General features: G+C 46.3%; 1 long non-coding RNA gene across 1 annotated transcript; it reads left to right on the top strand.

The window, feature by feature from the left end:
• Window positions 1-750: 750 nt before the first annotated feature.
• LOC116756447 lies at window positions 751-4,147 on the top strand. The gene is made up of 3 exons (XR_004350646.1): window positions 751-890; window positions 1,724-1,776; window positions 3,747-4,147. It is a non-coding gene; the product is annotated as an uncharacterized LOC116756447 (long non-coding RNA).
• Window positions 4,148-5,405: the final 1,258 nt, after the last annotated feature.

The raw sequence follows: 5,405 nt of genomic DNA, 5'->3' as shown, positions 1-5,405 counted from the left end.
TGCCAGGAGAGGAGGTGCTGGGTCTGTTTTTCTTCCCATTATATCTCAATAATACTTAACAGTAGTTAATACTTACATACTCAACAAATATTTGTTGACTGAATGAGTGAACTACCAAGTTTGTAGGGCTTCAGAACAAATAAACAGATATTTCAATAAAGCATGATAAAGCTAGGGGATTGATAAAGGGGCCCTGGAAATTCCATGAAAGGTACCTCAGCCGCTGGGGAGGGGAACGAGGGAGCGTTAGGCTGGGCCCTGGGAACAGTGGGCTGGGAGGGAGAAGTTAGGGAAAACAGACCAAAGCAGGGCTGGTGGGCCAGAGACACTCCCGGGGCCCTCCATCCGCCTTCTGGAAGGAGGACCCAAGGATGGGGGAGTCAGACCGTAGCCTTACAAAGACACTCTGGACATGTTCAGCCAGGTGAGAGAGAAGCCGGCAGGAAGGGAAGCTGGAAACGTGAGTGAGATTTGGTTTAAGCCAGAAGAATGGGCTGCGCCAGGGACCAGAAACTAAAGTGGAGAGCTCCGGAGGGCACGGCTGGAGAGGAAGGGCGAGGATTTGAGAATGACGGTGGGTGTGACTTATGGGGATGGAGACAGGGAAATTGGCGGGGTGGGTGGGCGGGGAATGAGCGCAGGCGTGTGTGTGCGTGTGTGTGTGCGCGCGCGCGCACAGAGATGCGCGCACATAAAACTCCAGCTGATAAAACTGACAAAGGCGACGGCGCCTCGCGTCCCCCGCGGCCACCGAGCTGGCGCGGCCAATGGTGCCCGAGGCGAGGGGGAGGGACCAATGGAGCGCCGGGCAGAGCCAGACCCAAGCAAAAACAAAGCCGTCTTTCTGAAACAAAAACGAAACAGACGTGGCCGGGGAAAGCCAAATGTTTGTGAGATGATGTGAACAAAGGGGAAAAGTCAATCCAGGCAAGTTTGAATGTCTGCTTGGAGCTTTCGGCGGCTCTGATCGCTGAATACTTTATGAGAACGTCCTTTGCCCCTTCTCTCCCTCTCCCCCGGAAGGAAAATAAATCCTTGGCCAAATGAGACATGACGGCACGAAAAGAAGACCGTCTCCAGACTGTCCCAGCTGGCTTTGGAGAGACCGGGCCAGAGGTGCCGGGTGGATAACATTGTCGCCGGTGGCTCAATACTGTCACCCCCCCACCAAACGCCCACCACCTCCCGTGGTGCAGAGAATGTGGCCCTCCGCAGAGCTGGGACAGGCGCAGCGCCAAGGAAACCTTTGTTTTTCTCTCTAGCCCTTCTTGCCAACCGGCGATGTACCTCCTTGGTATTTCTACCGTATAAAATTGCTCTTCGTACCCCGATTCGCTGCACTGCAGCCTCTCAGCCTCACTCCACCTCCCACTGGGAGTCACCGCCCCTCTCCCTTCTTTAAACCACAGCAGCATCTCATGGCACAGCGAGGCCCTTTTGCAGTTACCCATAAATGCAAAGGCAAGGAGCCACCAATACCTGTTTGAGGAGCTGGCATTTTAATTAACACACTCCAGCTGCCATAAACCCCGACTAGTGTCCCACCTTTCCTCCTCCCAGGGCCCTCTCCCAACCTCCCTGCTCACCCCCATCTATGTAAAAAAGCCATAAAGCCTTTCTCCAATCGCCTTCTTGGAGTTTATGCAACCCCCAGAACACAGGTTGACTGGAAAGGTCTCTCTCCTGGATAACAACAATTCAATGTGCCTTGACATTTTAATAGCCTGCCATCCTGGTGAACACAATCGAGCAAGGCAGTGAAGCAAAAATCATTAGGTAAGCAAGATAATCTAAGCGGGATCTTCCTCCTGCACGCTGGCATCTGGGGGTAGGCTGCACAGCCGGGGCAGTCGGCAAAGCTGGCCTCATCCTGCTCTGCAGAGCTCTGTATGTGTGCTCCCACATATACCCTTGTTCAGCTAGAGACACTCACCCCTGCAAACAGGTTTGGGGAGATAAACATACTCAGGCAAGTACAGGCTCATTGAAGCCCCAATATGAGGTAGCTTGAGAGTATACATATTTACAAATGAATCAAAATACCTGCCACTCCTCCAAACAACCACCAAATTAAACTCACTGCCCTCAGTTCAGGTTTTGTTGTATCACTGAGAGTGAGGCAAATATTGGCTGGGATTCCTAATGTCAACCATCTAAAGGCTGATTATTTCCATGCATATATACATATTTATATAAAGATTTTGAATGTAATGCCATGGCTAAATATACACTTTAAACATAAATATGTAATATAAAACATTTATGCTTACTGTATGCACGGTAATATTATAAATGTTTCACATCTATTAAGTCATTTAATCCTTGAAACGTATGTACTATTATCCCCATTTCAGAGATGAGGTCACTGAGGCACATGTAGTTGAAGCAACTTGTCCAAAGTCATCTTCTAGTAAGTGGCACAGAACCAGGATTTGAATTCAAGCAGTCTGGCCCTAGAGTACAGGCTGTCATCTTGCACTATGCTGTCTCCTAGAAAGTAAATCACACAAATAAATGAAACATGTGTTACACGTCTTTCTAAGGTCAGTGCATTCCTTCATGAATGTGTATATTTGCACACACAACACATACGTTTAGATGGACACTTAAAAGGTGCAAAGCAATACGACTAAAGCAGTATGACTGACTGCCTTTCAACACAAACACCTGCGTGTATGTATTCAGCCGTAGTCACATACTGAATATCTTGTGAGTCCCAGGATCGTATATTAGTACTGATGATACAACAATTCATTAGACACAACTGCCACCTCCTGTAGCTCGTAGCCTACGGGAAAGTCAAACCAGCGAACAGATGTTTGGCCTTGCAGGCGACAGGCTAGAGATTGGCACAGAGCTGCAGAGGCTCAGAGGACCTGCCCCGGCTGCCCCAATCTGCCTCACACGACCCTGTCCCAGGTTCTTCTTGGGAGGCCACACACCGATTCCCAAGAGGTTGCCATCACTCCAAACATGTGGAGTTCGGCATTTGGGGATCACCTTTAAAACGTTTTTACAAGCTGCCCAAGAAAATGAGTCTTGTTACTTAATAATTACATGTAACACACATGCTCACACCCCTTTCTTGGGAAGGAGGTAGAATTGACATCACAAAACCCAGGAGGGCCACAGATAACAGAAAATTCTCCTGTTGGATCCCAACCCTCCCAGATGGCCCATGCTCTTCCCTCTCTCCTCACACGGGATTCCCCGGCACAGACCTGTTTCCCTGGGTGCTGACTTGGCAAGCTCTTCACTTTATGAATATGACCCTCAGAGGGGAGAGCCCCTCTCAGCAGCCCCCGAACTATGTTATCACCGCTATTAAGGAGCTTAAAGAGGAGCTGGGAGGAGAGACACCACTGGAATTGCAGCCTGATTGTGATTGATGTGTTCCTATTAGCGTCTCAGTGTTATCTCTCTGGATGGCAAGAACAGCCAGTGGCTTGTAACACAACAGATTACCTGAGTTCTCAGCCTTAGAAGGATGTTTAAATAAAATATAGTCCCTCTTAGCTAGAGGCTCATTTTCTCCAGGAGGCTCCCAGACTATTTCATGTCAGCTCTGATTCGCTGCGACTCTCCTCAGTAAACATGTCTTATCATTAATAATTCTTTATAAGCACAATCTCCAAGAGTCCTCTCCCTCCCTCTCTCTCTCTCTCTCTCTCTCTATCTATCTATCTATCTATCTCTATCTCTATCTCTCTCTCTCTCTCTCTTTTTCTCTCTCTCTCTTTCTCTAGGCGGCTGGATTCAGACACATCACGTGCCAGTTTGGGTTCCAAGGTGCTTCCCTCTGAATTTTCACCTGCCTTGCCAAAAATGATTGATTACGCCGGGCCGACTGGGTGTCCAGCAATACCCAACAAATGACTTTGGCCCCTAACAGCAGGCCTTGGCCAGATAGAAATCAATATTTCACCATTAAAATCTATCAAAGAAGAGTTAAGGCACCATCTGTCCCTGCCGCCTCTCTATGGTGTGTGAACATTAAATCCGACACTTGTACTACATGGGTAATCAATATATAGTGGTTCACAGATCATTTGTGGTTCCCTTTTAGCAGTGATGGATGTCTGGAATCATTGTGATTCATTTTGTCAGACCATTAAACAAGATTCTGTCCAGTTCCTTCCTGATTTCATTTAGAGGATCATTCTTCACAGTTCATAAGAGGGAAACGTTTTTACCAATCTGCTTCTATTTCAATAAGTCACTTTATAGAGATTTTGTGTCCTCTAGACTGTAAAAATTCTGGAGAGATAGTACAAACAGACCTCTAAAACTATTCACTGCATGACATATGCATAAAGTGTGAAGAGAGGAATGTAAATATGTTTACCTCTTTATCTGCAAATGTTGGTTTTAACCCCCTCCTGGCTGGAGCGCTGGCTTGTGGGCACTCTGGTAATAGGGCCCACCACAGAGGGAGGAGGGTGGAGCTGGTGTCTGGAAGCTGATTTACAGAGGCGAGGGAAACCCCCATACCCTCCCTGGCATGGCTAAAAGTAATGGAAATGGCTTTTCCAGAGGTTGCATTTCAGACACTTTCATTTCTACAGTCGTGATGATCTGCCTTTGACCCACATGATTGGCAAGGGCCCCTCTGCCACCCAGTGGATCATGTAACCCAAGAGAAGAACCACTTGAGGGCTGGATGTAGACAAACTGTATTTTATTATTATTTTAAGTAAATCTGTAGCAGGATCACTAAATAATGCACTCTAAAGCCGAACAGTTGATATTAAACTATTTTCTGTTTATAGATTATTAGATAATTATATCACTGTAGCTGATACTAGTGTAGATAAACAGATGTTGATTTAAATATTAACAGATGTATATACACATATGTATACGTACAGATATATACACATATATTTTACATTTAATTATATATTACGTGACAAATGTATATAATTTTAAAGACTTTAGAGATAATTTAACTTTTCCTTCTTTCCTTTCCTTTTAATATAAAGTAACAGTCTCAAAAAGGATAAAATCTGGCCCTGGGACAGGAAGCTTTTTTCTTGACTTCCAAGTCAAAATATGATATCAAAAAATTATAAGTAATAGAGTGTTACTCAGTTATAATTTTTTGGTGATATATATGTTGAGGGGACAACTGGGAGAGAGTGTGGTACCTATTTTGCAGTTGAGCAGCAGGGAAAAGCTCTAACTGCTCAGTGCACTAGCCACTCTGCCCTCCTGCCTCGAGGTGCTAACTGCAGAAGGTCAGGTAGGTCGCATCACTTCAGACCCCAGACCACCTGGCTAGAGCCATGTGGACAGCATCACCCGGGGAAGTTCCAGGCAAGTGCACTTTTTATTTATTTTTTTTCTTTGCAGTACGCGGGCCTCTCACTGCTGTGGCCTCTCCCGTTGAGGAGCACAGGCTCAGC

The sequence above is a fragment of the Phocoena sinus genome, chromosome 7, assembly GCF_008692025.1.
Source record: "Phocoena sinus isolate mPhoSin1 chromosome 7, mPhoSin1.pri, whole genome shotgun sequence".
Lineage (NCBI taxonomy): Eukaryota > Metazoa > Chordata > Mammalia > Artiodactyla > Phocoenidae > Phocoena > Phocoena sinus.
This window is presented reverse-complemented; position numbering and strand designations above follow the sequence as displayed.